Source organism: Lontra canadensis, unplaced genomic scaffold (genome assembly GCF_010015895.1).
Source record: "Lontra canadensis isolate GAN:19392208 unplaced genomic scaffold, GSC_riverotter_1.0 scaffold85, whole genome shotgun sequence".
In the NCBI taxonomy this organism is placed as follows: domain Eukaryota; kingdom Metazoa; phylum Chordata; class Mammalia; order Carnivora; family Mustelidae; genus Lontra; species Lontra canadensis.
The window spans coordinates 8,199,404-8,208,910 of NW_022631079.1; the positions used below are offsets into that span (position 1 = coordinate 8,199,404).

General features: G+C 51.7%; 1 pseudogene; it reads right to left on the reverse strand.

Annotated features, from left to right (window-relative positions):
- Positions 1 to 2,749: 2,749 nt before the first annotated feature.
- Positions 2,750 to 8,552, reverse strand: LOC116882602 (annotated as a pseudogene).
- Positions 8,553 to 9,507: the final 955 nt, after the last annotated feature.

Consider the following 9,507-nt stretch of genomic DNA (forward strand, 5'->3'; position numbering starts at 1 on the left):
ATAATTATTTTATGTTGTTAACAGTAAATATAAACAAACCAAAGGCAATAACAGAAATATTGCCGAACTGTCTCATTTCTGAAACAGCTTCATGTGTTTGACACTGTGAATTCTTTGATTTAAAAATAAAGCAAGCCTCGCAAACCTACCACAAGCTGCTCTGGGCCAAAGAGTGTGCTGTCTGTACAGCTCAGTCAGTGGACTCTCTGCTGGTTCACTCCATCCCACATTCCAATGGCTGTAGGCCTCCCTACAGCATTTCCAACGTGAAGAAGTCACTTTGGGTGGAGGGACTTGTCCCTAACAAAATAAAGAACATGACCCCTGAGGCCATTTCACTAAACCGTAGCTAAAACTGGACAAATAAGAGTTCTTCCCTCATTAGACGATGGCAAAGTTTTGTTTTCAGTTTCTGATTCTTTAAACTGTGCATGGGAGCTCAAGCTAATGAAAATCTGTGAAGGAAAGGATTTTTCAGGTTTACATGGGGAATCTAAGTCTTCTTCATAAGTAATTAAAAAATACACAAGTCTTTTCTCTGTAGAGCACAATTGCACTGCCAGTTAAGTGGCTTCAGATCCATGCGGGGCCTGTCACTGGTGGCTACTTGGGTTCCTAAGGATGGAGGTGAGGCCTCTGTTCAGGGTATGTCTTTGGTGTCTGCAGGGCACTGGGAGGCCTCTGTGTGGGCTCTGCAGAGCTATGTGTGGGTATTCAGATCAGTTTCTGAGGTGTGTCTGAGAGAAGTCTGTGTGGATCTCTGTCACAGGTCTCTGTGAAGTCTCTTGGTGTTGTCCACTGTGAGAGTTTCTGCATAAGTTATGTGTGGGAGGGCTTTGAAGGTCATCCCTGGACATGGTGTTCATGAGGGCTCTTGATGTTGGCCCCTGTCAGAGGTCTCTGTGTAGGATCTGTGTGGGCTTTGTGTGGGTCTCTGTGGGAGGTCTCAGTGTGGGTCTCTGTATGAGTCTCTGTGGGAGGTCTTGGTGTGGGTCTCTGTCAGAGGTCTCTGCACAAGGTCTCTTGGCATGGGGCCTTCCCTTTCTGGCCTTCTTGTGCCATCTGGCAGGAGAAGGGCAAGGGGACTTGCTCCTTCCTGTTTCTGGCTGTTCCACCAGCCTCCTGTCCGCAGCACTTCTACCAACAGGAGCGTGGGGTGCACGTCCGACTCCTCAACTCCCAGAACTGATGCCACTGGGAGGACCTAGCAACAGCCAGGTTCAGGACTCTGCTCTGCGCCACCCTCTCCTGAGCTTCCAAGGGCCTGGGGCGCTGTCTGTCCTTGTACCACCTCCCCCGGGTCCTGACTACACTGTCTCTGCTGGCCCACCCTGGGGACTTAGAGGCAGGACCTGGCTCCAGGGAGAAGCTGCGGCAGGGCAGGACTGCACCCACTTTGTCCCCCACCCCAGATACATTCCCACATGGGGTATCCTGACAGCATGAGGGCGGGGCCATGCCTGCTGCCATCTGGATGGGGGATCCCTCCAGGAGTGGGACTCTCCACCATCTGAGTGATGTGTGAGGGGCCCTGGAGGACAATGTTGGACTGGGAGCGGGGCATGCAGGGGGGGCCCTCCTGGACTGCACCCTCATTCTGGACACGTCCCTTCCAGCCTGGGGTGGGACAAGCCCCATCTTGTCCTCCTGCCCTTCTGGGCTCTGGGATAACCATGCAGGAGCCGGGCCAGTCCCTTGGCCTCCGAGTCCCCACCAGTCCCCTGGGAGCCATCCTTGGGCCACATGTGTAGGTAAAGGTCACAGACCACAAGTCCGTCCTGGGGACTGCAGTCCTACAAGCTTATCAAATTGTGCAGAAGTTAATGTCTCTGCCTGAAGGCCTTGCTGCCTCTGGGAACCTGGCCCCCCATGTGGGAGCTCAGGTGGCTTATGTACAACCCCCACCCCACCCCCTCCACCACCCCACCCCTGGACTTGGCAGCTGGAGTAGGGTGGAGATCCTGTGGGGACAGTCCTAGGGCCTCTAACTGCTCCCCTCTGGGCCCGTAGGTGGCAGTGGGACACAAAGGATCCTCAGTCGTCACACCAGGCATGGGCTTACCCTGTCACTTGGCTTCCTTCCTGGCCTCAGGATGTGGTCCTGACCCTCAGGGCAGGGTCCCCCTGCCCACAGCCACACCCCCTCCAACCCCCAGAAGGGGAAGGGGGTGCTGGTGAGCAGGCACCTTCAGTGCCCTGGGGCTGAGCAGGCTGGTGCCTGGGGGTCTCTGTGGCACCCCACACACCCTCAACTCCGGGAGTGAGCTCGTCCTTTGCTGCTCCGAGTGCAAGAGGGGCTGTATGGAGCTAAGATGGGATTCTCTGGGAAGAGAAGTCTCCTGGGGTGGCGGCAGGATTTCTCACCTCTGCCCTCAGGGCCAGCCTTGCGTCTCCCAACTGCGGGCCCCACTCTGATCTAGGACTCCATCTTCCTGGAGCCTGAGTGTGATTTCTGCCTCAGCAGAGCCTCCCTACAGCCACACAAATTTCAGGTGGAGGGAAAGCAGGAGAGGATGGGCAGAGCGAGGTCCCACTCTGGGTCTTGTTCACCTTGTTGTGGAAATGGAAGGTGTGTGAGGAAGGGGGTGGAGGTCACTGGCCCTCCAATGCCCCATTCCTTCTGGAAGCCAAAGCAGGCCCTCAGGGAGAGAAAACCCTGATCCCCCCCCCCCCAACACACACAAGCAGGGCACACACAAAGTCCAGCACCACTCATGAGAAAAAACCAAACATACATATATTTTTGGGAAACAATAAAAATTGTGGCATGGGGAAGTCATTAGCACACAGAGGATGTGCTAATGTGAGAAAAAATGGGCTTTCTTTGCATATACTCGATTTTTTCTTGAAGGAATTCTTCCTGACCAGGAAAGATGTGTGAAGCGTTCTCTGACTGATAGGTTGAGACATATTTTCGAAGACTGCATGTAGGATAATGGTGAACTTGACCTGAGACACCTGCCACCATTGGCTGGTGCTGGCCGGGTCTGCCTGGGGGCCCCAGGTCCCTGGGGAGGCTTTCCCATTCACCATTCCTGTCTCTGGTCAGCTGGCTCTTGCTAGGGCAGCTATGACCCTTGGGGGTACCTTGCTGATTGGAGGCTATCCCTCCCATCCCCCTCTTCTGGTCTGTGGAGGCGAAAGCCCTGTGGGGGCAATAATGCCTATGTACTGGGGACTGCAATTCCTTGTGCTGATATATCTCTGAGGCCTGAATTCCTTGGTGGAGTCCCAATTTTTCCACCAGGATTTGTCCCACAGCTGTCACGATCATCTGAGTTTTGGCAGCCCTGTCGTCCATAACCGATCTGCTTCTGACTGGCACCCAGCTCTGGGCAGGAGCCGAAGCAGGCTTGCCTTTTTGAAGGGGGCCTTCCAGTCCTTTGCTTTTTTTATTGGGATTAAGGCACTGCAGAAAATTCTTCATCCTTTGTCTAAAGTGGCTTTCCAGAAAAACGTGTCCCTTTTCTGGTGGCATGAGCTGGAGGTATTTGCTCCCAAGGCTCTCTCCTGATCCTCTGACTGGGGAGGGTGGCCTATCTGGCTAGCGTGGGAAACCCTGATTTCCCATGGTTCTGTACACCTGTCTTCATTCTCTTCTGGTTTGGGTCTCTTCTGGTCCTTTCCTTCATCAGTGATCTCACTGTTGCTCTGGCTGTCACTTGGTTCCTCAACCTTTGGTCCACAGGGCTCTTGCTGCCCCTCACTGTTCGATCCACTTGAGCTAAGGTTATGTGACACAGGGGAAGCTGGTGTCTCTCCACTGGCACATTCCATTTGGGAACAGGAGGGTGACTCTGTCAAGCTGTCTACAGCAAGGACAGCATTAGTGTGAGAGTCTGGCAGGAGCACATTGGTACCACTGTCTTCAACAAGCACACAAGTAGCAAAGTCTGGAAGGAGGATGTCACTGGGAGAATCTTGAGGAAGCACACCAGTGGTATGGACTTCAGGCTGGTTCTCTGACTCTATCTTCTCTTGGAGCTCAACCTTACTAACCTTTGTTTTAAGGCTTACCTCCTCTGGATCTTGAACAACCAACACTGTAGATGGTGAGGGGCTTTTCCTAGCACCTGGATATCCTGATCTCCTCAGATCCACATAAATGGCTGGTTTGTTGGCCAGCCCACTGGGTCTTAAGACAACTTTCCAAGCAGGGGCCTTCTTGGCCTCCATCACCTCTGTGGCCCCTTCAGACCTTGGGGTATGGGACCTGAGCTTCATCTTCAGTGTTGCTACCATGTCTGGTGAGGCCTGACCTCCACTCTCCTCTTTTAGCTCATTCCTGGCTATTGCTAAACTTGGACTTGGTTCCAGGTTGTCTTTCTTGGCTCCCATAACAGTCTTGCTGTGCAGGGTTCTGTTTGGGAGGCTGAGAATGGAGGCCTGAGAAGGTGATCTGCCCTCCTGTCTTGATAAAGACATCTCTGAGGACTGATGGCCATCACCAGGTGAAGTCCCTCCCAGGGCCTGCTGGATTTGCTCACATATGGGTGAGGAAACAGGCAGGGGACTCCCTGAAGTGGGATCAGACTTTTCAGTTATACCCTTCTCTCCTGGATGGGGCAGAGGTGGTTTCCCCAAGAACTTGTAAAATTTGGCTTTTGAGGGGGCCCCAGGTACAAAGGTGGATGAGCACGGAAAGGGGGACTGGGGAAAGGGCAAGTGTTGAGCTTCACATAGTTTGAGATCTATGGGCTCAACAGTTTGGAGAGGTAGGTCCCACTTACGCCTCACTCGAAAACTTACGATGTGTGTTTCCAGCTTCTGCTGAGTGTTAGGACAAAGGAAGGACAGCTCATGGGAGGTGTTTACGCAGGGCTTCCGATCCTTCAAAATTGCTAGATTTCTGATAGCCATGTGGGGTTGGGACTTGGGAAAAGCATGGCTGGCCACAAACCAGTATCGACTAACAGTCACAGGGATCAGACCCTCACTGATCTGTCCCAATTTCCTGTGCAAATGAACCTTTAAAGTTTTTTCTAGATGTTTCTTATCTGGGCCCCTGGCTAAGTATTTTCCTGGATCACCCTCCAAGGCCCCTATCAAGGGTCTTCCAAACTCATTCTCAGAGTTGGTTCCCAGAACCTTCACTGGGAACCTAGCTGAGATCCTGGAGAGACCTATTGGGGTCCTCTTCAGACACTGCCATAAACCCTTACTAAAGTTCTTCTCTAGTTGGAATCTTGCTTGATACTTCCTGTGGTATCTGGACCTGGTCCTCCATGTAGCTTGGCTGCTTTTGCCCTTAAACACAAAGGGCCTTGAGAGCCCCTGCTCTCTCTGTGCCTGACTCACCCCTGGGGATTCATCCTGAGGCCACCTCAGTTCCAGAGACAGCTGAACCTTGTGGGGCAAGTTGCTTAGCTGTTTATTCCTGCTGAGCTTCCTCTGAAGCTGTGGCTTCTGGATATTAAAGATGACAAAGTCCCCTTGAAAAGTGGAACCTGATCTGTGGGCCTGGGAGTCCTGGTGGTCCTCCAGAAGCTTGGGAGGGACTTGGCTAAAGAATTTTGGAGATCTTTTCTCCATAGTGGGTAAAGTCTTCCCCCTTCCTTGTTGCTTTGGCAACCAGGGCCACTCCAGATGTTGCATTTTAGTTGGGATGAAGGATCGTGTCTTATTCTGGGATGTAGCACAAGATACCCCACTGGCCCTCCTCTGGGATGGGAGAGAAGGTGGTCTTATTGGGACAGAGGGTGAAAGGGGGATCTGGGGCTGGGGCAAGGTTAGCGTTGAGGGTTGGGGTTGGATCCCACGGTGGAGCAATGGTGGGGCATGGGAAAACTGTGTAGAAATTTGATCCTGGTTTAGAACTGGCAAGCAATTAGAGGTCCCATTGAATAAAACAGAGGGAAACTGTAATGGAGAAGAGTGAGTAGAGAACAAGGCAGTGGCCACCAGGGACTCACTGTGCAGAGAGGGGAGACCCCAGAGGAGCTGGCTGCATTTCCATTGCAAGTGGTCTTCCAAGACCTTGAAAGATGAGAACAGCTGAGTTTGGGCTAGTGGCTCTGCTTTGATTTTAATGTTCCAGAAGGATGGCAGGGTGGTGGTGTTCTGCTCAGCACCCAGCAGCTTCCACAGAGTCCCCCAGAAGCTCACGTGGTTGTCTGGGCACCATTGTTTGAAAACTGACCCAACTTTTTCTTTCTCCTTCCAACTCTTCAGTTCTACCCTTTTGCTGATTAGTAGTTCAAGGAGCTTCTGGACATCCGGATTGACAAACAAAGGGTTATGAGTCTCTATCTGCCTGTTAGTAAGGCCACCCCAGAACGAGGCATCTGGTGGGTGGCAGGACACGTTTCTTGCTGGCACTTGTGCTGTAATGTGCCAGGCAGGAACAAGGACTTGGTACTTTCTCACCACCAGGAAAAGGATAAAATGGGGTAGCTGGCATGGCCAAGGCCTGAGATGGCTGGAATGAGAGAGGCCCAGTAGGAATTACCTGGAAGAAAGTTCTTTCTCACTGTGTCTGGTAGGACTTTTTTTAAGTTAGTTTGCTCTTCTTGAGGTCGCACTGGCAGGGTGGAGGCCAGAGGCTGAGGGAGCCCTGTCAGCAGAGCACGAGCAGGTGATGAGGCCATGGCAGGAACAGCGTCTTCCACAGCCTCCCTGCATGGCTGACGGGCTCCATCTGGCGCCCCTCGGCGCACCTGCCCAGGGGCTGCTTGCCATAAGGACTGGTGAAAGCCCTCCTGGTCAGAGAGCCTTTCCAGGTGGCTGTGGGAGACAGGAGGTGTGAGCTGTCCTTGCAGCAGCCTGGGGCTGGGAGGGGACCCCATGATCCTCCATGCCCCACACCCATATCACAATGCTCCTGCTGTCCCTCAGCCCAGGGCTTTGGTCACAATCTATCCCATGGCTCCTCCCAGCTCCCCCCCCCCCAAACAGCCCCAGAGGCCATTCCCTGCAGCCCCAGGGATCACACCATAGACTCCGGGAGGCCCACCCAGGGGAGAAGGGGGCAGATTCTTTACCTTTGCAGAAGGGAGAACAGGTCCTGAACCTCTTCCAGATCCTGTAGGCAATCTCTGAAAACTGGAAACAGGAGACCGGGTCACAGAGGAAGGCGGGGCTTACAGGAGATGGGGTACAATGTCCCTTTAGGGGAGACATTTGGGGGATTGGACTCAGGAGCCCCAAACAGCCCTGTCCAAGGCCACATGCCCACACGGTGATTACAGGGTTCATTTTGGGGATCGCTTTGTCTTTTCCAAAGTGTTTTCTCACTCATGACCTTGCTGGGGGAGGAAGGACTGCATGGCCTCACAGAGGAATCTGAGCTGAGTTTAATAGCTTGTCCACAGTGGGAGCAGGAGGTCCCACCCCCAGTCCAGGCCCTGGGGCCCCTGCTGGGCGACACCCATTTCCAGCCCCTCAGGGCTTTGTTCTGGCGCAGAATCTGGGAAGCCTCTGGGTTGTGCTCTCCCTCCCAGGAGCCACCAACCTGCCACCCAGTGCTCTGTTTCCTGAGGGATGGGCTCAGGCCCTGGTGTCCTGGAGACGGTTGGGCTTGGCCTCAGAGCAGGGGGCACAGTGTAACTGGGGCATGCAGGGGTGAGTGGCGGATGCTCACCTTTCAGAGTCTGGCTTTTCTGGCTTCTGTTGCTCCTTCTCCGTGGCTCTGCTTGGTACTGAGATAAGAGAACACAGGGAGGCTGGGACCCCTGCCCCAGCAGCAGGTGCTCACTGCTCATGAGTAGCGTGACTTCCTACATTTAACTAAGAGGGGGTGGGCTGTGATTTTCTTTAGTTTTACTCATTTCCTTTTCAAAATGGATACAAATATTTCCAGTTTTCCTTTTTTGAAGAATGTACAGAAGGATATTCTATGTGAGAAGTTTGCCACTGTTCCTCTACTCAAGAAACACAATCCCAGACCTGGTGGTGCAGCTGGACTTTTTCACATAGGACTCCACTTTCCAAGGCCAGAGCCCCATTCTAGCTGCTGCTTGGGACCTCCTGGGCTCAGTACTGACCTCAATCAGCCCCAAAGGGGGAACATTCACCTGAAACACCTGTCCTGGACCGGCAGCTGGTGACCCGGTACTCAGGGGCCTGACCTCCGATAGAGAGGCAACTTTCAGCCTCCGGTCCTCGGCCACTGGTCACTCTGTTTGGGACGCTGTCCTGGACCCCTCCACCACACCTGGACTCCGGCCCGAGATCTTCGGGGAGAAATCCTTGTGTCCCTCTAACCCCTGCCTAGTCTGGCTTGTCCTGGATGGTCTACTCTCTCCTGAGAATACCCGTTCTATTCTTTCCCATTTCAGGAGTCTCTCCAGTGACTCAGAAAAGTGGAAAGAATAATAGAAAAGAAGATAGAATCACACTCTGCTGGGTCTGGGCCGAGGGTTCCTTACCTTCCTGCTCTTCCTGTGTCTCTTGCCTGGTGGTGAGGATGGATCAGGATGGAAATAGGAAAGTAAGAAGATGAAGAGCCCCAGTCCACATACGAAGGCAAAGATGGAATTAACTGCCCAGATAGTAGGACTGGAGCTCAGCCAACCATCAATAAAGAATTCCTGAGGGAAGAGATAATTCTCCATTTTTCCTCATCAGACATTAGTGTCCGATCGCACTGCTGCCCTCAGGCAACTGAGCCCTGAGAGTTAGTGACCAATCGCACTGCTGCCCTTAGGCAACTGAGCCCTGGGTGTGGAGGTGCAGACACAAGCCCCACACCCACATCACTGAGCTATTGTCTGGTCACAAAGGGCTCCTGAGGGAGGGGGAGGGGACAGAAGAGAAGCAGCCCCTCCCCCCACCCTGTGGCTCCATCCCTCCACCCTCCCAGGCCTCCAAGTTCCTCCCCTCAGCAGACACCAATGTCTTCTCTGTATCTATGAATCTGAGTTTCTTTTTTTTTTCAATTCTACATACAAGTGAAACCATATGGTATTTGTCTTTCTCTTATTTTATTTAATATAGTATTCTCAAGGTTCTCCATGTTACCACAACCATCACCATTTCATTATTTTTTATGGCTGGATAGTATTGATGTATGTGATATCTTTATCCATTCACCCCAGTATACATGATTCATTTAAGACTGATGTTTTCTTTTTGACTTTCTGTGTGGATGACTTTTCCATTGATGTAAAACTGTTGAAGTTCTATACTGTGGGGAACCACGTTTAATGTTTTTGATGTCACAATTTTTTAAAAATATAAATCTTCTAACTAATTATTGTAGTTTCAGTTAAACATACTATTTTAGTCTTCACTCTAGCTTTATAAATGATTTACCCACTACCTCTGCTGTACATACACTGTATGTTGCGTTTGCCTTTAAGATTTTATTTTTATGTATTTTCTTGTTAATTATGACATTTCTTTTTAGTTTAAATAAGTCCCTTCAACATTTCTTATAAGGCCAGCTTAGTGGTAATAAAATCCTTTAGTTGTTTATTTAGATAATTCTTAATCTCCCTATTAACTCTGAATGACAACCTTGCTGGGTAGAGAATTCTTGGATGCATGTTTTTCTTTTTGCACCCTGGA